This window comes from Camellia sinensis, chromosome 14, assembly GCF_055761805.1.
Source record: "Camellia sinensis isolate YWXY chromosome 14, ASM5576180v1, whole genome shotgun sequence".
NCBI classification, from domain to species: domain Eukaryota; kingdom Viridiplantae; phylum Streptophyta; class Magnoliopsida; order Ericales; family Theaceae; genus Camellia; species Camellia sinensis.
The window spans coordinates 127048261-127069345 of record NC_138974.1 but is presented as its reverse complement, the minus strand read 5'-3'; positions in this window follow the sequence as shown (position 1 = coordinate 127069345).

Sequence of the window (21085 nt, the reverse complement as noted above, 5' to 3'; positions counted from 1 at the left end):
ACTTATGTAGATTATATGCTCTTTTTCCGGTTATTAGGCTATCATTACTATGTGATGCGCACACACACAAGTATAGACTAGTTTGCAAGACTTGGAACACTTGGCTCATGTTTGTTTGCAAAATTGTTTCGAAATATGTACCACTTGAAAAAGTGATCGCATATGAACATTTACTCAAATTATTCCAATTCAAGCAATTAGCCTTCATCCACAAGCATTCAAATAATTATAGTACTTAATCAATTAGCCTCATGGCAAGCATGCTAAACATGGCAACATCAACATGTGATATGCTAAAGCAAGTAAAGGCTCACCTAGTACCCCAAGCCAAAAAGATGATAAAGTTAGAAAGATGCATGATTCTAACTATGCAATATGACTAATGCAACAGATGTGATATGCAATCTAAATAGGCTCGGCTACTTAACATGGCGTACGATTTAATTTGATAGCATGCGGTCTAAGCACGTATTCAAAGAAGCGTTAAAACTAACAATGCGTGTTAGAATGATGAACCCAGCCTTGGTGCCTGCAATACAAATGGATACAAACATGAAGTATGCTATTCAAAACATGATGCCTCTAAACTAACCATCGTAAACAGTTAAATAAAAGGGAGAAATACGTGGGGTTGGAAGATATACATGTTATTACAATATTGCGCCCTCACGAAGGAGAGTCCGAATGAACTAACTAGTTAACTAATTAAAGCTAAGCTATTTAAGCTAACTATTACAAACCGAAATGAATAATTAGCTAAACTACTTAACTATTTATTAAAACAAATTAGTTAACTACCCTAGCTAATTAAAATAATTACAACACTTTTACAAAATCAACTAGCTATAACTAATTAATTATAACAAATATCTATGCTAAATGTTTAAACTTAAACAGGCTCAGTACGCGAGGAATGCTCATGCACGTGCTCGGTTTCCACCCGAAAAGGCCACTGTTTTGCTTTCAGAAGGTCTCTATTGCACAGTAGAACACTTACACTTTTGTCCATTTCCAGAATGTCTCTGTTCTGCGCCAAAAACACACTGTTGGATTTTGCATTGGTGGCCAGCCGACCATAGAAAGTGGTCTACCGGCCACTGCTGCACAGTTTATCTTGCTACAACAGAGAACAAGTAGAGCATGCACACGGTATTCTCAAGGCTTTGTTTGCACAATTCACCTTTCCTTATCATGAACAAATCAAAGGAGAAACAAAACTTGGTCCACAAACCACCAATTCAAGCAATTTCATTGCATGATGGCTTATGAACCAAAGTGTCCAATTTCAATAAATGCAACAAAACAAGACACAAGCCTCCTTCCTTTCATGAATTGATCAAAGGAAGTGGTGACCTTGGAAACTTGAACCATTTCATCACTAATGAGAATGAAATGCCTCAAGCTTCCACGTGTTCAATTAACGTCCGATTGAACACAACACTTTTTATTATCTTGCACCTTTTTATTCCCATTTTAATTGCCAACTATCCTTTATTCATTGAGTCCAAAGGTGAGTTCAAGTCCTCTAATTGAAAGAGGGCTCAAACTAAGAGTTGTTTTAGGCATGAAAAAGGCATCATACCGTTAGTAATGAACCCCCTAAGGGATTAAACCATTAAGCATGACATCTCAATCTCATGCTTAAACAAACAAGTAATTTGAAACCACTTTCAAAGAAAAACAAAAGCCAAGACATGAGGGAGGTTGCAAAGGTGATTAAGATTGGTCACAAGTATGGAAAGCCATAAATAAATATAATCAAATCAAATAAGACGGTGTTTATGGCCTAAAACACCAAACTCATGAGGACAATTACACTATAAGCATGCAAAACAAAGCTCAAATGCAACTATCAACCAAAAATAGTGCTAAAATAGTCTAAAAAAAAAAAGTCCTAAAACATGCTGGAATTAAGACAAAAATAGCTAGATTAATGAGCTAAAACATAGGACAAGCCAGGTAAGTAAGCAAGACACAAGGAGGGGAGGCTAACCCCTCCAATTTTGGACTTCAAACCATGATTTTAGCCACCGAAATAACTCTAAAAATTAGTATTTAAAAGCTAAAAAAAAGATAGTGCAAAGGTGGGAAACACAAGGGAAAAGGCCTTGAAAGCAAGGTGCAAAGAAGGGTGAACCACCCTTCAACCTTTATTGGCCTTAAAACCCAAGTTTCAACAAAAAAAAAAGAAAAAAAAGAAAGAGTTTTTATAGCTCAAAAATAGTGGGAAAACAATAGGAATAATAGCAAATAAAACAAAGCAACAAGCAAAGCCTTATACCTCTTGAAGAGAAGACCAATTCCAAGCAATAAAACCAAGCAAACACACCCTCAAGAGCTCTAACAAAGCTCAAAGACACCTCAGCTCAAATATGGAGAGGTTTGGTTAAGAGTGTATAAGCAAAGGTTAAGGGTATGTAGGCAAGAGTGTAAAAATTTGGAAGAGAGACCGAGAATTGTAGAGAGAGAGAAAAAATTTTGCTCCAAAATTTTTCTAACCCCAAAACATGAGAGGGAGGCCCTCTCTATATATAAAACATGAATTTTCCTCAAGAACATCTAGCCATACACGTGGGAGCAAATGCAAGCATCCGTGCAAACAGTTGGCACAAAATATCTGCAAAAGACATTGGTGGCCAGCTGGCCATCACTGGTGGTCGACAACTAGAAGTGATGGCCGACAGCCCATAGAGGTGGCCGCAGGCCACCAGAGGTTGCAGGCTTGAAAAACACTGGGTTTGGTCCAGAAATGTGGCAACGGGTGTGCAAGGTTTGAAAAGCTCAAAGCTATGGTATTCCGCAAAGGACTTCGAGCACTTGACGAGCATATAGACTCATCGTTGGGTATGTAAGCGATGATGTCCAAGTCATAAGGGCCGTCAAAAATGAGGTGTCTACAGTTGCCCCTCTTTGACAGAACTCGGAGTCTTGAAATGACGTGAGTGAATGTCAAAGCTCGGAGACGACCCATTTTGACAAGGCCGTAAGACTTGGACAAACAATCAAGACAGAAATAGATGGTTGCACTCGCAGGCTGCCTACGTATCCCTTTGCAAGAAATCAAACTAGCGTAGTTCTGGGGCAAGATGCAAATGATATGCACAATGACTTTGAAAGCTGGACTCACATGCTTTGCGAAGCTGGTTGTTTTGAAAACTTATGATCATGTAAGATGATGCAATAAGCAATAACAAGATAACAACATATGAATGCGCAACTTCAAGCTTAAAACCAACACAGGTTCCATGCAAAAAGATCTAAAACACACTTTAACCACGCCAAATCGTAGGACGAGGAAAGAAAACACCGCTCGGGGCTGCGCTTCACACGTCCTGAGAAACTAAGAACAAAAATTGCTCGGGGTTACATTTCACACATCCCAAGATGAAAATCGCTCAAGGTCATGCTTCACGCATCCTAAGAAACAGAGGAATGCTGCTCGGACTAGCACTTCACGTATCCCGAGAAACAAGAAAACCACTCGGGCTCATGCTTCACACGTCCCGAGATAAAAGCCACTCAAGGTTGTGCTTTACGCATCCTAAAGGACAAGAAAAATCGCTCAGGCTCGCACTTTACGCCTCTCGGGATGAAACACGCCTAGGGCTGCGTGTCACGAATCTTGAGATGCAAGAGAAATCGCTCGGGCTCTGTAGACACCCCATTTTTGACCGACCTTAAGAATCAAACGTCACCAACTGAGCGCTCGGTGATGTTGCATATTGTGCTCGTTCTGAGGTTGCAAAGTCTCGGCTGAGAGCCTTGCCTCCAAGCTTCAGAACCTTTTCGTGCCTTGCCTTGGTTTGTGAACCAGGTCCTGTTTTCTCTTCTTGAAGGAAGGGAGAGGTCTCATAGACCATCTCTCAGTGGCCGTAGGCTACGTTTCATGGTCGTAGGCCATTTTTTCCGTTTGGAGACCAGTTTTTGATTTTCAGAGCCGTCGGTCGTGTGCCTCGGTTCGGGACCGCTTAACTACCTCCGTTTGCTCTGATTTTTGGCACACACCTTGTTTCCTCTCCTTAGAGGGACACTGTGGCCCGGGAGACCACCTTCATGGTCACACGCCACTTTCAATGCTTAATAGTCAGTTTTCGGGGGCCCCGGCTGTGCGTTTTGGCCCCCGAACCTTCGTTTTGCATCGGTGTGGGTTCATTTTTGGCATGGACCCTAGTTTCATTGTTAGGAAGGTGGTAGTAGGGTGGGAGACCACATTTTCTTCTTAGAGACCACCTTTCCCGGTTGGCCGGTTTTTCTTGACAGGTAGGTGGTCTTCCTTACTTTTGAGCCACATTTTCTGGTCTCCCATACCACCACTGAGTTGCATTTACCTGGAAGACCACCAATATGGGCTGGCTGACCACCTTTCGAGCTTGAACCTTTTGACCCCTGGTCGGCCAGCTTTCTGCTTTTTTGTATCATTGAGTTAAAGCCAGCTGTGCCAACTGGAAACCTCAGAATGCATCTTGGTTTTAAGCTTGGTTTTAAGCTTCTTGGAGAAGCTTTAGACCTTCTCCTCTATAAAGGGAAGGGCCATCTTCCATTGCTGGGGTTCAGATTTTTGTTAGGGCTAAACAATATATCTCTCTTTATATCTCTCTCTTTTGAGCTCTAAATTGCTTCAACTCCATAGCCTAACCCTTCCATCATCAACCTAAGACCCTTGAAGGGTATTTTCAGAGGTTCAAGGTTGGGTTTTTGGGTCCAAAGGCTGCTGGTTTTTGCTGGTCTCCAAGGGTAATCATTTTTCCCTCTTTTGAGCATTATTTTGATCCATAGCTTAGCCTAGTTTGCAAGCATATTTAGGATTTGTCATAAACTAAAAAAAGTTTTTTTTTTAGCTTTTAAACATGTTTGTTTAAGGACATTTTTCTGTTGGGGGTCATCTACCCCCTTGCATTCATTTCCTCTTGTTTTGAGCTATGCATTAGAGCATTTGTGTTGGCCTTGGTTTGGCCTTTTAGCCACTGAAATCCAATAGATTTTCAGTGGCTAACATGTGTTTTTGAGCCTCAAAATCAGAGGTGGGTGACCCTCTCACCCCTTGTTTTGTTTACTAGCTTTGTTGGCCTTACAAAGGAGCCCATATTTGCATGTTTCAAAGCCATGTTTCAAGTCGCTTTTTTTGAGTTTTGTGACCTGCATAGGCTCTGTTCGGAGCCCCTATTATGCAGGTGTAGAGTAATCCTCTTCAAGGCCTTCCAAAAGGGGCCTTTACTTGCATGCTTCCTAGACTTATTTTAGGCCATTTTCAGTGAGTTTTAGGGCCCTCATAACCTCTGTCCAGAGGAGTTTTGCCATTTTGTGTGTCCATCATACATGTGTAGAACAACCCTCTCATTGGCCTTTCAAAGGAACACTTCATTCTAACATGTGTTGACTAAGTTTCAGTGGGTTTTTGGTCATATTTTGGCATGCCATGTTTCTATTTTTGGCTGGTTTGGTGGCCCCTCATGTGCTTCATATACATGTAGTGTAAACCATGCTTACTAGCCTATGTTGCATGTTGTTTTGGCCCTTCATGTTAGCACTTTTTGGCCATACCTTAAACTGATTTTGTGCATATTTTGGACTGCTTCAACTTTGGTTTTGGGTCTCATGGTCGAATGATGCTTATTTTGCATGCTTGTAGTTCAATATCCATGCTTATCTTTGAGTTACGAGGTCTATTACATGCATATGCTGAGGTGTTTTCATGTTTTGAGGCCATTGCACATCTTATTTCAGAGCTTACATGCATGCCATATTGTCATATTTTCCACTCTTTAAATGCGTTTGAGAGTTGTGCATAAATGCCTCGTTTTCAGATCATTGAATGAGCTTCATTTCCATGCACTTTGAGCCATCATTTTAGGCCATTTTCCCACTATCTTGGACCTGCCTAGGGTCTATTTGGGGGTGGTTTTGCCATTTGTGCATTGCTTTGTGTGCCTCTAGTGTAACCCGCTTCACTAGTTTCGGTATTTGAGCCATCTTGCATGCATTGTGTGACATATTTGCATGATTTGGGACCATTGTACATTATGTTTCAGAGCTGGAAAATGTGTGTTTGCATGCCATACTTCATCCTTTGCCATGCTTAGTTAGAGTTGCATGTTGTGCCTTAGGATCGGTCATTTGCATCCGTGCATGTTTGCATGTATTTCGGTTGTCTCATTTCCATCATATGGCCACTGATGTGAGTGTGGCTGAGGTCCACTCATATTGGTGTAAGTCTATCTTGCATTTGTATATGCCATTTAGTTCATGTGCGCATGATAGTCTTCGTAAGTGCATTGTGTATGCCATGTTATGTCACGTGCATTGTGTATGCCATTTTAGCCCATAGCATTGCGTATGCCAGGTTGCATGTTAGTCGCATTGTGTATGCCATCTCATTGCTTTGTGTTTGGAGTAGGGCTTAGTCCGAACACGAAAAACGAGGGATGTTTCGTACTCCAAGTGACGAAACGTGCTTCAATTCTCGGTCGCCGACACTCTTGACTGTCCATGATAAAGTTGTTGGCTTTACTTGCTTATATGTGCATTCATTTCACATCGAGTCGTGCAATTCGAATTCTCGGTCATCATGCATCGAGATGCGTGATTGGTGGCATGAGGATCGAGAACTACACTCCCTTGAGCCTATGCTATGACGGGGAGAGTGGTCGAGCACACATTTGTTGAAAATACCTTGCCAAGCCTCCCTATTGCTTTGTGTTGTAGAAAACCAGAATCCAGGGGCAGAAAGTGGTCGACCGACCAGGTTTTCTGGCAGGCCAACCACCTTTTTTTGGTCTCTACCACAAAGGGTGGTCGGCAGGTGGTCACCAATGCCATTGGCTGGTCGGCAGCCCTCCCACAACTTCCCAGAGTGGAGTTTCAGCCTTTTGGAGCTTCTTGCAAGTTTTTGAAATCAATTGCACACAAAGGCGAGGCGAGGCATCGCAATGGAATTTACCAACAAGGCGACACGAGCATGCATGCATCTTTCATCAGTCAGAACAAAGCTGAGGCAGTCCATTACTTGTATTATTGCATGCTAGTTTATTTGTTTTCCTAGTTAATTTGTTAATTAATTAGGGTTTTTGTAATATTTAATTAGCTAGAGTAGTTAATTATTCAATTAGACTGTATTATTTATTCAGACCCTCCGAGAGAGGGCCAATTGTTGTAATAAGTGTGCGTGTGTGTGATGTATGTCTTCCAACCCCATGTCTTTCTCCCTTTTATTTACCAGCTTATGATGGTTAGTTTAGGGCATGTTTCAATTAGCATACTTATGATAGCATGTTTGCATTCATTCATTTGTCTTGCATGCACCGGGATCTGCGCATCATACTAACTGCATTGTATTTCAATTCCAAGTTGAATACTTGTTAGTTGTAGCATTTCACATGCCATCTTTAGAATAGCCGAGCCTATTGTCGTTGCATTCCTGCATGTGTTGCATTAGGCATTTCAGCATAGTTAGGATCATGCATGGATTTCTAACATAGCTTCTGTTTTGGCTTGGAGTACTCGGTAAGTGTTTATGCTTTAGCATCCTTGCATGTGTGTGAGTGACTGCCATGATAGCATGCTTACCATGAGGCTATGTGCTTATGTGATATACCTGCCTGAATACCTGTGGGTGAAAGTTGGATTATCTGAATTGGAATAATGCATTGACTGTGAGTTTTTAAGCCTACTTGAGAGTGGCAAACCATCACGTTTTCTAAGCCCACCCGAGGGTGGCAAATCCATGTCTTAGCCTACTTGCGGGTAGCACCATCAAACCATTTTCAAAATAAACAAACATGAGATGTGTTGTTCCAATTCAGGCGACCCAGTCTATACTTGTATGCTGTGCGCATCACGTAGTAAATCTAGGCTAATAATCTGAATAAGAATGCATAATGTTTTCAAAACTCGATATCATGGCTAGTAGAGGCCCATCTTTGATCGGGCGAGCGAGGGTGCTCACGAAGTGACCTTTCCCAATTGTACCCAAGTTCCTGAGCCGAGGCAACTTTGATGATGACGGACACGTGTCCTTCGGCACGAGTCAAGGTTTCCTAAATTCTCCCAAAATAAAAAATTTAGGTGGCGACTCTGTATCTGGCAAAGCAGTCCATGTTTGGCACTTCTTTCTAAAAATCTGTTTTCCAAAATGATTTGCCAGATTTGGACTCTTTGATGATTCATCGGTCTTGCATTGCACTCTGCGAGATTAGATACAGGACCGTGACTTTTGAGTCTGAACTGTAGTGAGCCCAATGAACAAAACGGGATTTCTCCCGAGACGTTCGAGGACATCTACAGGCTCACGCTTCATGCGTCCCGAGATAAAACATGCCCAGGGCCACGCGTCACGCGTCCTGAGATACAAGAGAAACTGCTTGAGCTTGCGCTTCATGTGTCCTGAGATAAAACACGCCCAGGGCTGCGCGTCACACGTCCTAAGATACAAGAAAAACCGCTCGGACTCACGCTTCACATGTCCCAAGATAAAACAAAGAAGTGTGCGATAGATGTACAAAATGAACGTGTGTGATAGATACACAAAGTGAATGTGTACGATAAATGCACAAAATGAACGTGTGCAATAGATGCACAAAGTGAATTTGTGCGATAGATGCACAAATTGATCAAGTCAATTTAGTGACAACGCATATTCTATGCAAGATAGACAACTGACGTATGATGTTAATTTGAAGGCATATTCTATGTAATAAGCAAACACATATTCTACGCATGAAATAAGAGCAAGAGCATACTCTATGCAGTAAACAAATGCATATTTTATGCATGAAATAAGAGCAAGAGCATATTCTATGCAATAAACAAATACTTATTCTTTGCATGAAATAAGAGCAAGAGCATATTCTATGCAATAAACAAATGCATATTCTATGCATGAAATAAGAGCAAGAGCATAAATCGAATAAAACGATACTCGGTGGCACCTTCGATTTACCTCTCGAAGGAATTGCAATATGGTCAAAAGGATACACCTTGTTCAGAGTAGCAAATAAGACACGTTCACACACTGGAACGCAGTAGCAAGCTTCCAAAACCGAACCTTCCACACACAACTTGGGAAAAAGAAGCTCCAAACAGCACCAGGACCTACCTGAGAACCATCAGCCACCTATCGGCCACCAAAAGATGCTGCCGGCCACCTGTCGGCCACCGATGGCAGATCGGAGCAATTTGGTCTTTTTGCGCACTGGTCTTTAAATACAAGCCTCAAGGCTTTATTTCCTCACAACCCTAGGTCCGAAAATCTTCTCTCTCTCTCTAGACACTGTCTCTCTCTAGATCTGAGCTTTACACGCGTTTTCCAACACCCCACGCACACTTTATTCATTAAACCCTCTTAGTTCTCTTCACTTTGAACTGATTGGATTTTGATTTCGATGCTTTTTCTCGGGTTGTCACCACTTTAGGCTTGTTCTCCTCTAGTTTCTCTCAGGTTTCATGAACTTTCCTGGGCTTTGACGTTTTCTCCCATTTTCTCTCTCCTAGGGTTGACTTTTTCCAAGTTTATCCTCTTTTCTCCATATTTCTTCACTTTTCACCTACTTTTCACCCGTTTTCCACCTATTTTCCAAAAGACATATGAGATTTCGCATGACGGAGCCCCTCCAAAGGTTCCACCTGCATTCCCATCCGTTGTTGGGGTAGAGGAGCTGGCAGTTGCTGAGGCTGATAAGGCGGCTCAGGGCATTGAGGCCGACCTCGAGGTGGAGTTAGAGCCTGAGGTCGAGCCAGAGCCACTACCATTGAGAGTGCGGCCTTTTGATCCAGCGAGATATCATCCCTGCATGCATATCTTACCACCTAGAGGCATTACGCGGTTTAGTGACTTTGCTCGCGGTGTACTAGAGGATCTGTTGTTGAGAGAGACGGCCTCCAACCTTTCATTCAGCACCACCGAGGTATGAACTCTATTTTCATGCATTCCTACTTGTCTTTTCACTACATTTCTTGCATTGTCTTTCATCTAACTGTACTTTTTCATCACTGCCTAGTCTGATTCATCTATTCTTTGCCACAGGGAGAGTCTCGTGCCTATAGGGGATACGGAGCCACGACAGCAAGGGATTGGTATGATGAGCTCCTTACTAGAGTCTGTGACATTGTTAATGAGACCGGCTTAGGCTTTTTCTACTCCAGCCTGACACGGATCATTGAAAGTCGTCCTCTTCTAGGGGCGCTTGTAGAGAGGTGGTGAGACACCACTAACTCCTTCTGGAGTCCGTGGGCTTATATCTATTGAGCGCCTTGGTGAACCTTCCCCAGGTACGCTTCTACGACTGGGGCAAAACTAGCCTCGCCACCCTGTACGACTATATGAGCTCTACCTCCTGCCTGAGGGGAGAGCTGTTCGGAGGCTACTGGCGAGCCTGGGAGGCATGCATTTCAATTTCCTGTTTGCACTTTACGCTTTTTTCTTTACATTTTCTACATCTGTTCAAACATTGTGCTTTCTGCTTTTCACTTTCTATATTTGTTCATACATTGTACTTTCTGTTTTGCACTTTTTGCATCTATTCATACATTGTTGATCACATATCACTATATTTTCCTTGCAGCTATGGGTTTATGCATATTTTCCAGCCCTCGCCCCAGAGCCCATAGAGGAGCTCCCCCCGATGGTCCCTTACTCGAGATGATATGATGGTCGATGTCAGTGCAGGAGTCGCGAGTCCTTTGCGTTCTTCCGCCACTACTTTGACACTATGGTTGCCCACGAGGTAACCCAAAACGTAGTCATTTTTGCTTTAAAACTGTTCTGATTCACATTTTAGCAACTGACAGCAACTAACAATCTGTACACTCTCCGTTTGCAGATCACATGGCAGCCTTGGGCCATGATATCGGCCGGGGTACTGGAGCGTGGGCCACATCGCGCTTTCAGATCTTGTTGGAGGACCCAATCTGTCGAGCCTAGTTCTTGAGCGAGAGATTTATTCCCCAAACCGTGGGCTTACCAGATCCGGTCATTCTGATGCCACCCCAGGAGTCTATGAGGTCAGCAAACAGCCTATCCGTTGATGCAGTCACACAGTTCATGATGGGCTTAGATGCTCATTACTTCAGAGACGAGGGCGACTACGCAACCTTTATTTAGACCCACCTCATGCCAGCTCTGACAGGCGCTTATAGAGGCGAGGGGGCGAAGGCTCTCATGATGAGAGGGGCGACTAGGGCCCGCGCTAGAGGGGCTCCCCTTGTAGAGCAAAGCACCCGTTGACTAGAGTTTCCCACTATGCTCACATACTGGAGGCCTACTGGGACTGCTTATCAAATCCTGATCGAGCCGGCAGAGGCTAGACACGAGCTTGTTGGAGTTCGAGGCTCATCCCAGGTATAGACCATACTTTACCATTTGCATCCCGCATTTTCATTTCAGATATGTTCATTCCAGACATTGGTCATCTAAATACATTTGTAGGCATCTATAGAGTATACGGGGGGCGCTCTCAAGCTGATAGCTTCTCCGATAGGCATGGTACAGAGGAAGGAGACACTACTTGGTCTCCACGGCATCCAGGTAATTTTCTTCAGTTTGTGCTTCATGCTATCATCTTTCCATTGATACATTGGCATTTCAACTGTAGTCTTTCCCGAACTATACTGATACACTGCACCTAATACACTACACTCACACATTGCATCCACACACTGTACTCATGCTGTATCTGATTTCTGCATACCACTTATTCCACATACATTACCTATATTTGATACACACACTATAGCTGATATGTTGACAACTATTTTTCAGATTCTTTCATCGATGGGAGCAATGGCGGCAGCAGCGGCAACACTAGCAACACCTCCTCCAGTAGTAGGGAGGAGAGAGGGATAGGCCCTAGCTCGTGGCCAAGATGTGAGCCATAATCGAAGTAGAGGTAGGGGCACTCAGGGCGAGAGTAGCCCTTCAGAGCCTATCTTGAGCTATGATGATGCTGAGACCAATGACTCTGAGGAGGCAGTGAGTCAACATTCTAAGTCGTCCGAGAGTGGAGACGATGGTGCTGGCTCGGGGTCCGAGAGTGGTGGTGACGCTGAGGGGGACTTCGAGGCAGAGAGCGGAGACGATATAGGGCTTGAGTTCAGAGATTGATTCGGACAGCGGTGCCAATGGAGATAGTGTCCCCAAGTCCTCCCCTTCGAGGAAGAGGACTATAGACACCCCATTTTTTACCATCCTCAAGACTTGGACGTCACCATTGGAACACTTGGTGATTACCCCTGTTTGTGTTCGTTTGGAGTTCCCGGAGGTCTCGGCTACGCGCCTTGCCTCAGGATCTCCGAACTTGACTGTTCAGTGTCTGGTTTTGCACCAAACACTTGCTTTTTGCCTTGGAGGGGCAGGGAATACCTTGTGAGGCATCCCCACACGCCACCGGCCATGGCCAGAGGCCATCGGCTGGTTTTTGCTTCCATTGGCAATCTTTATTGCCGGTCGGCATTCTTTGTTGCCGGTCGGCACTCCTTTTTGCCAAAATGGCATCTTTGGCCGGCCGACTACTGTGCATCTGCTTTTGCAGATATTTTATCACAGTTGTCTTGCATTTGGCTCCCCTCCATACACGTGTATGGAGGGATCTCCCTCTTTAGAAGCTTGTCTTGTAAGCTTTACAAGACAAGAAACTCTAGAAGAGAGGGTCTTCTCTCTTGGCTTTAAGGTTAGACATTTTAGAGAGTTTAGACAGCCATATTAGGGTTTTGAGTTCTAGGGTTAGAATCCATACACATTCTATCTCTATACCTCTCTCTTTTGCCTTTGTGTGTGTTCTAGGTGTTTTAGTCCATACTATTGCACACAAACACCTAGTGCTTCACCTTCCTTTGGCTACTGAGGTTCTAAGGGGCTGGTTTTGGTGTTTTGGAGCTGTATTCAAGCCAAGGAGGGTTGTTGGAGCATCATTTATGAAGGTGATCTACAAGGGTGAGAAACTTCCCTTTTATTCCCCATTTTTGCATTGCTTTTCTACCTATCTTAGAGCTGTTTTTGAGCTTAGTGTATAATACAAAAAAGTTCTATTTTTAGGCCCTCTTGATTGTTTATTAAGAGTGTTTTGTGGTTTGGGTTTGTTTGACCCCTCCTAAGCCTTGTAAGGCTCCTTTTTGTGCTATTTTGTGCAAGTTTCGAGACTTTGGTGCTTGGGCCTCTTCACCACTGAAATCTTGAGGGATTTCAGGGCCGGAGATGGTGCCTTGAACTCTCCAAAAGGAGAGGGCCACCCCCCTCTCCTTGTTGTCCTTGAAAGGGACCCTTTTTGGTCTCTTGAGGGAACATCGTGTTAGAGTGTGTATTGATCATGTCTTGGCTGTTTTCCATGCTTATTATGCCATGATATAACCTTGTTGTGTGTTGGTTTTGGTACACCATGCATGCTTAGCATACCTACCTTGTAATGCCACTTTATTGCCTTAACATGCCTTAGGTTGTAAACCTTTATTCAAGCTTGTTTTAGGTCTAGTTTTGTGAAGCTTCTATGCTTATTTTGCCATGTTTAAGGTCTGTCCTAGGTTGTTTGGGTCGGATTTGGCATGCTTAGTATAGCCCCTTTGCATTCCGGTTTGTTGGTCTTAAGTGTATGAATGTATAGCATGACATTCTTGCATTGATTTAGTGGTTTGGAATTATCCACCATGTCATTTCAGTCCCCTTTGCATGCCTATATGTTTCCCTTGGATGTTTCCTTGATGGCTTATGAGCTTGTGTAGCATGTTCCATGTTTTGGCCATTGTATATGCTTTTGAATTTGAGTCACTTAGATGCCATCTAAGAGTCCCTTTTGCATGGTCTAGGTCTGTCTTGAACCTATTTTAAGTCCTCTTAGCCTTGTGAGGCTTGGTTGACTTGGTCATGGTTCAAGCCCCCTTTGACTTACTTCAAGTACTTAGGCCATTTATTGCATGCTTAGTCTCTTTTGTTTGCTTGGTTTGGCACCATCCTTACATGATTTTCAATGCTTACCTTGCATGCCACATGTCCATGATTACCCTCTTTCAAATGTGCCTTAGAGTTGCTTATTTAATGCCTAAGTGTTGGTCCAACTTACTTGCATGTGTGTATGTATGTTTGATCCCAATTCCTTGGTTTTTGGCCACTGTTTTAGGCCTATCATGAGCTGCCTAAATCATGTATGAGTCCACCTTTTCATCAGTTTGCATTACCTCATGTTTGCTTGTATGCTTGCATAAGTGTCTTGCCATTTCCATGTTGCATCCTTAGCTTGTATGCCTAGGTTGCATTACATTTGGCATGCATGTCTTGCTCCTTGATTTAATGATAGGAATTGGACTTTGGTTTATTGGTTTGCATTGCATTTGACATCAAAATGTGCACACTTGGTCCCTTGGGCCATCACGCATGGGAATACGCGATTGATGGTCCGAGAACCAAGGAGCATGTCCCTTTGAGTCATTAACATGATAGGGGACATGATTGGTGCATACATTGCTTGAATTGTATTGCCATGCAAGTTCTGTCCTCTGCTGTTGTGAGTTGCAGGTTTTGCAGGCATTCTTTGCCGACCGGCAGTATACATTGCCGACCGGCAGTAAATCACCAGCCGATGGATTCATTTTGTGCCGGTGACCACAATTCACTGCCGGTGGTAATTCTACTCAGCCGGTGGTGATTCCCAGTATCCAGAGAAGCATCCTTGAGACTTTGGCAGTCTTCAAAGAGGCAGAGCAGGGAAAACAGAGGCAGACTATGCATGGCCATGCACTCCCGAGCAGGACCCGAGCATGCGCTGCATCTAACTCTCCTCCCGAGGTGGTTTACTACTTTTCCTAGTTTAAATTAGTTTGTTAACTGATTAGGCAATTTGTAATATTTAATTAGCTTGCGCAGTTAATTAATTTGTATTATTTATTTAGTCCCTCCGAGCAAGGGCAAATCTGTAATAAGTGTGGGTGAGTGTGTGAATGTCTTCCAACCCCCATTTCTTTCTTCCCTTTTATTTACCTGCTTATGATGGTAGATTAGGGCATGTTTAGATTAGCATACCTTATGCAATGCATGCGTGCATTCATTCATTTGTCCTGCATGCACCGGGCTTGGTACATCATGCTAACTGCATTTGTATTTGAATTCCAAATTTAATACGTGCATCAATTGGTTGCATTTCACATGTCATCGTAGATTAGCCGAGCCTACTCTAATTGCATCTTGCATGTGTTGCATTAGTCAACTTGACATTAACTAGGATCATGCATGTTTGCTAACTAGTTTATTGTTTTGGCACGGAGTACGATGTAAGTATTTATGCTTTAGCATCTCGCATGCGTGTGAATGTTAACATGATAGTATGCTTACCATGTGGCTAGATGCTTATGTGTTATAAATTGTTTGAATGCCTGTGGGTGAAGGTTGGATTGTTTGAGTTGGAAAAACTCGTTGAAATCCGTATTTTAGCCTAATTGCGAGTAGCAAATTCCAAAGTACTTTTTTCTTAAGACAAACGGATATGCAATGCTTATTTCCAAATTAGGCAATCTAGTCTATACTTGTTTGCTGCACGCATAACATAGTAACGCTAGGCTAATAATTGGTTTAAGAACACATAACGTTTTCAAAAACGGATATCATGGTTAGTAGAGGCCGATCTTCGGATCGGGCGAGAGGGGGTGCTCATAGCTGACCTTCCCCAATCGTACCCTAGCTCCCGAGCCGAGACAACTCCGGTGATGACGGACATGTGGCCTTTGGCACCGAGTCAGGGTTTCCTAAATTCCCCCATAAAAAATATTTAGGTGGCGACTCTATATCTGGCAAAGCAGTCCATGTTTGGCACTTCTTTTAGAGAACCGTGACACAAAATCGAGTCTGAGCTGTAGTGACCCCAAAATGAACAGAACGGGAGCTCACCCTCCCGGGGCGTTCGGGGACGTCTACAGTTTCTGGCGACTCTGCTGGGGATTTAGAGAGCTTGACTCGAACTCGTGATATCCTGTTTTGATCTCATTTGTGTGTCTCTTTGCATTGCATGTGCATAGGTGCGCCTAGAAACACAGTGTTTGCCATCTGCCATTCCTGAACGGTTTGCCAGAGGCTTGTCTTGTCAAGGCATGACCATAAGGCTGACCGGTTATGGGCTTTAACAGTATGGGAACACAAACCCTGATTTTTACCGGGGCACCCTTTTGACCATTCAACCTAGTGCATATTCAGAATCCATAGTGACCGTTCCAAGTTAGGACAGGCTGTTAACCCGATGTTAGGTTGTTTGAAAACGGCTGCGTGCATAGTGAAACCCTAGCTCCTGACAAAATAAGACAGGAAACCCTACCCCAACATAGGGATGTTTTGGTTCTCTTTACTTGCTATGTGATTTTAGAGTGTATCTCTACAGGGAAAGTACATATCAATTTGCAAGTTTGAGTATCAGACCCGAGGACACTAGTATCAGTGTCAGTTATGAGAATCAGTTATCTGCGGGTATCAAGCTCAGTTTTTGGGGACAGTGATTTCTGGGGAACAGTGATCAGCAGTAGAGTACAGTTGTTCAGCTACACCCGTGTTTGATCTGTTTGGGCTGAAATGCTGTTTGTTGTCTCTTTCAGTTCGGACAGCTGGTACAGAATAGCTAGTGCTCCCCCTTGTTGAGGCAGGACTTATGATGACGCAGAATTCGGAAGAGATCGTGATTATGACAGCTGCATTAGAGCAAGGGATCACTCTGCAAAGTGAGACCAATACTGATATGCCACATCCACCCAGGTCGCCTGTTGCGCACCCGATCTGGGCCCCCCAGCTATACCAGGCTCGCGAGCCTACTACATTTGAACTAATGGGGATGATAGGTGATCTCCAAAGGCCTGTGGCGGATCTCGCCTATGGAATGTCAGCTTCACCTCCAGCCGCACCATATGCCGGGAGTTTTGTACCCCAGGAGCCCCCGCTGTTGGGGCGAATTGTGATCGAACTTAGCCAACCGGAGATGGCCTCCAGCTACGGCAATGACATATCAACATCAACCCAAACCCTCGATCAGGCTGAGGCCAGAGGAAAAGACAAAATGAAGGCAGATGCCGATCCCATTGAACAACTGTTGTGGGCAGTCGAGGCTTTGAAAGCCGGAGGGATGAACAAGCAACAGATATCCACAGTTGTGGCAAAAACTGTGGAGGATGCTTTCCCCACTCCACCTAAGGGTATTCAAGCCAGTCAGAAAATCGGGATAGGCCCCGTCATGCCAGAACAGTTTCTCCTATTCCCGCCCCCGCACTTGGGAAAGATCAGAAAGCTAAGGTGGCGCCTGCCGACCCTTTCGCTTGTGCGGCTAGTAAGAGCGCTCAGACTCCAAAGTACCTGCCCCAGGGGCGCAGGACCTTTCATGCTCTCTACATGCCTCTGTCCAAGGCACTTCAGATCCTTGCCGAGAGGGGACACCTTAAACCTTTGGAGCCTCGGCCTCTCCCGAAGAATCTCTCCGCTACGCATGATGCTGCTCAGTACTGCGCATACCACCAGCAGACAGGCCATGCTACCGACAATTGCTTCCGCCTCCGTCATGAGGTGCAAGATTTGATTGACAACGAGGTTATCCTCCCGCCCACCTCAGCCAAGTCCATTACCACCCAGCGATTGGATTTTGAGGACACAGATATTGCAAGTATGTAATCAGAAAGTGAACCACCTGCGGGCGGCATCTGGTATATTTTGAATGTGGCGTCTGGCACGCATTTTTGAGCATCTGTGAACGCTATCTTTGTAAATTCTGGTTCGGGTATCGAGTCAGTCTTTTGTTTTGAGTCTGTCTCTTTGTCTTGAGTTAGTCTTTTTGCTTAAAGGGCCGTCTTGTTGTAGCGAGTCAGTCCCCTTTGTATAGAATACCAGGTGATTCTGGGGTTGTTGTCCCGAACACCGTTTTGTCTTGTAATTACCCGTCTTTGTTTTTTTTTTTTTTTTTTGAGTCTGTTTCTGTCGAGGGGCCAGTTACACCAACAAATCTGAATGAAACAGCTGTTGCTATCTCACTTTCATGCTTGCTTTCAGTATAAGTGCCAGAGAATTTGATTAGGCTGACAGTACATCTCGCCTGCTCTCCTGCGCGCCAAACTCATTGCATTAACCTAAGTTTTTTTCAAAAAAAAAATCCCTTTTTGAACACTGCGGTGATAAAAATGAAGAGGAAGGAATTCCTCGGGTTTTACAAAATTTTGATCATTTTGAGAGAAAGAGAGGCATGCTAAGCCCTTAATGAATGAAATCATGCTTGTCGGCGTGAGTACTGGGAAGGATCCTGTCTTGATCCAGATTGGTTCCACATTATCTTCGGCGCGAGCGATTTGTCGCTTTCTTAAAAACTTTCAAAAACAAATGTTTTACACGGCCCTGTGAAGACCTGTGTGAAACCGCTCTTGAGATTGTGCAGCCTAGGATCGCTCTCAGCCTCAAGATTTAACCCGTCCGTTTCGAACCTTGAACCCGTTCAGAAAGTTCAAACGGTCAAACGTTATGCAAGGTCCGTGTGACCAGATTGGAAGCAGCCCTCGATCAAGAGGCACCAAAGTCGAATAAAAAAGATCAGATCTCACCAGAAAGAAGCTCGTGGAGCAACCATGATGGATTCTTCCGCAAATTAGTGCAACAGCCGTTCTCCTAGACACAGAGAGGCTTCAACTTCAAAGACCATTTGGCATGGACTTGTTACACTTTTACCCTTTGAGAGGCTCGCTGGGCCGAAAACCCGGAAGGGCGACCCAGGCAAAAGTTAGAGCAAGAGAAAATACAAAAAGGCAAAAAACAAAAAGTACCAAAAAAAAGAAAAAAAGAGAAGGAAAAAATGCAGAAAAGAAAAGAACAAGAAATGAACAAAAGAAAATGAATAAAAAGAAGCTCGCAAGGTCGAAAACCCGCATTGGGCGCCTTGGCAAAAGTTAGAGCCTGAAAAGTGAAGGTTAAAATACCTGAGTGTACCTTAACCGGAACTACGTGAGGCTTGATTCCCATGTTTGGGATACGTAGGCAACTTCATCATGAAGTCCAGCCCCCAACGCTTTCATAGCGTTTCAGTCCATGCAATGGTTTCAAAGTCCAATCGCCAACGCCTCCAAGGTGACTGTGTCCATATATTTGTTGTGACCGTCTTCGTCATCTCTGTGTCCAACAGCTCGACCACCGCCAATGAAGACGGTTTGCGGACTGTTGCGACACCATCCAAACAAGGGGCAACTTTTCGTTGCCACGAGTCGCCGTGAGCCGCCATTCAAACCAGGGGCAACTTTCCGTTGCCATCCACCCCCTTTTAAACTAGGGGCAATTTTCCATTGCCTCCGATCTGAGGTTGCGCATCTCAAAGAGTAAGTTCCATGCTCGTCGAGCATTGACTGTTTGCAAAATAGTTTTTGAAAATTTTTACTAAGGTTGACTATTTTCTCGAAAACTATTCCATTTTCCAAAACTGGACCATTTTCTTGGACCCAAAAAGGAAAATTTTCAGTACTTACAGCCTGACTTGCATAGTCTTCAAATCAAAAATCGAACATATACGTTAATCCGACTCTCATCTTGATCAAAACTGTTTTAGTAGAAAACCAAAACAAAAAAATGGTCAAAATGATGAACTAGGGGCACAGTTGAGTCAGGCGTTCTGTCTCCCCCCCGTCGTCAACATACTTGCCAGAAGGGCACTCTACCCACCAGAAGAAATAGCCGTGAGCTAACGGTGTTGAGCATGAATCCACACCTTCCTATTTATCCATCAATCACCCTAGGGAGGGATGAAAAATGAGAGAATAAAGAATAGAGAGGTGCAAGTTGAGAGAAAAGTGAGGAAACGGGTTTTGAAAGAAAAACCGAGCCTGAGGGTCGAGTGATGTGAGAATCACAAATGAAAAAAGGATGGAAACAATACCCAGGGAAACTGACTCCTCGTGATCTGAGGTCCCCCGTCTTCACTGACGCGTCTGTGTGTTGTGTCTTTTTGATTTGTCGATCTCGTCTTTTGTTTTTCCTGGGCGTGTCTCGTTGTGTTTAGGTCGTGTACCTTTGTTGAGTCTTTCCCCGCTGTGTTCAATTGTAGGCTCGATACCCCGGTTTAAAAAACCCTTATTTAATTTCAAAAATCGTTTATACTCAGAATGTTGTGCCATTCTCTATATACGAGCGTGCTTCAACTCCAACCGGTTCCATCTTTGAGCTCCGTCTTGCCAAATTGGGCCGTTCACTCGGGATTTGCTGTGTGCAGAATGAACTGAATGCTGTGTTTTGGGCTATATACAGATTAATCCCCAGCAGAGTAAGGGCTGTGTGTCCAGAATCAGGCAGTGGGCTGCTGGGTTTATTTGGCTGTTAGCTGTTTAATTATCTGATTATTACAGTGCAAGTGTTCAATTTTCAGACAACCAATCAATTCCATTTACATTGAGGTGTAACATGATGTGATGCGATGCAATACATGAGATATGTAAATGTAACACTTTTTAAGCAAAAAATTTGTTCATTTCATAATCTTTTTTAAGTACAAAGTTTTGAGGAAAACAAAAATCTGCCTGCAGCAGTACAAAGTATCCTGACTACCAAAAAAGAAAGAAAGAAGAAAAACAACAAAAATCTATATCCATGTTAAGCGACTCCGGGGGCTATCGGTCTGTCCTAGTCCTCTTCCTGGATGAAGGTCCAGGAGCATCATCAGCATCGTCGTCAGAGCCCGAGCTAGTGCCGCCTCCGGTCTCCTCCTCCGATGCCTCCGCCTCCGACTCGTCATCATCATCATCGTCATCATCAGGGACGGGAGCCCGCGAACTACTCCCGGCATGAGTGCGCCCCGCCTTGGTGCGGGGGAATACTCTGCCCTCCTCATCTCTTCCTCGGGCGGGGACGGAAGGTCCGGCTGGAGCACCTCCTACCACAGGAATCTGGAAGGGAGGCTAAAAAAGTACATAAAAGGCAAATGCATCAGTATACTGTGGACAGTTTATCGGTGCAGAATGCAGTTGTAGACACCCCATTTTTGACCGACCTTAAGACTCAGACGTCACCGATTGAGCGCTTGGTGATATTGCATAATGTGCTCGTTCAGAAGTTTCAGAGTCGCGGCCGTGAGCCCTGCCTCCGGATTTCCGAACCCTCTTCTGTGTCTTGCCTCGG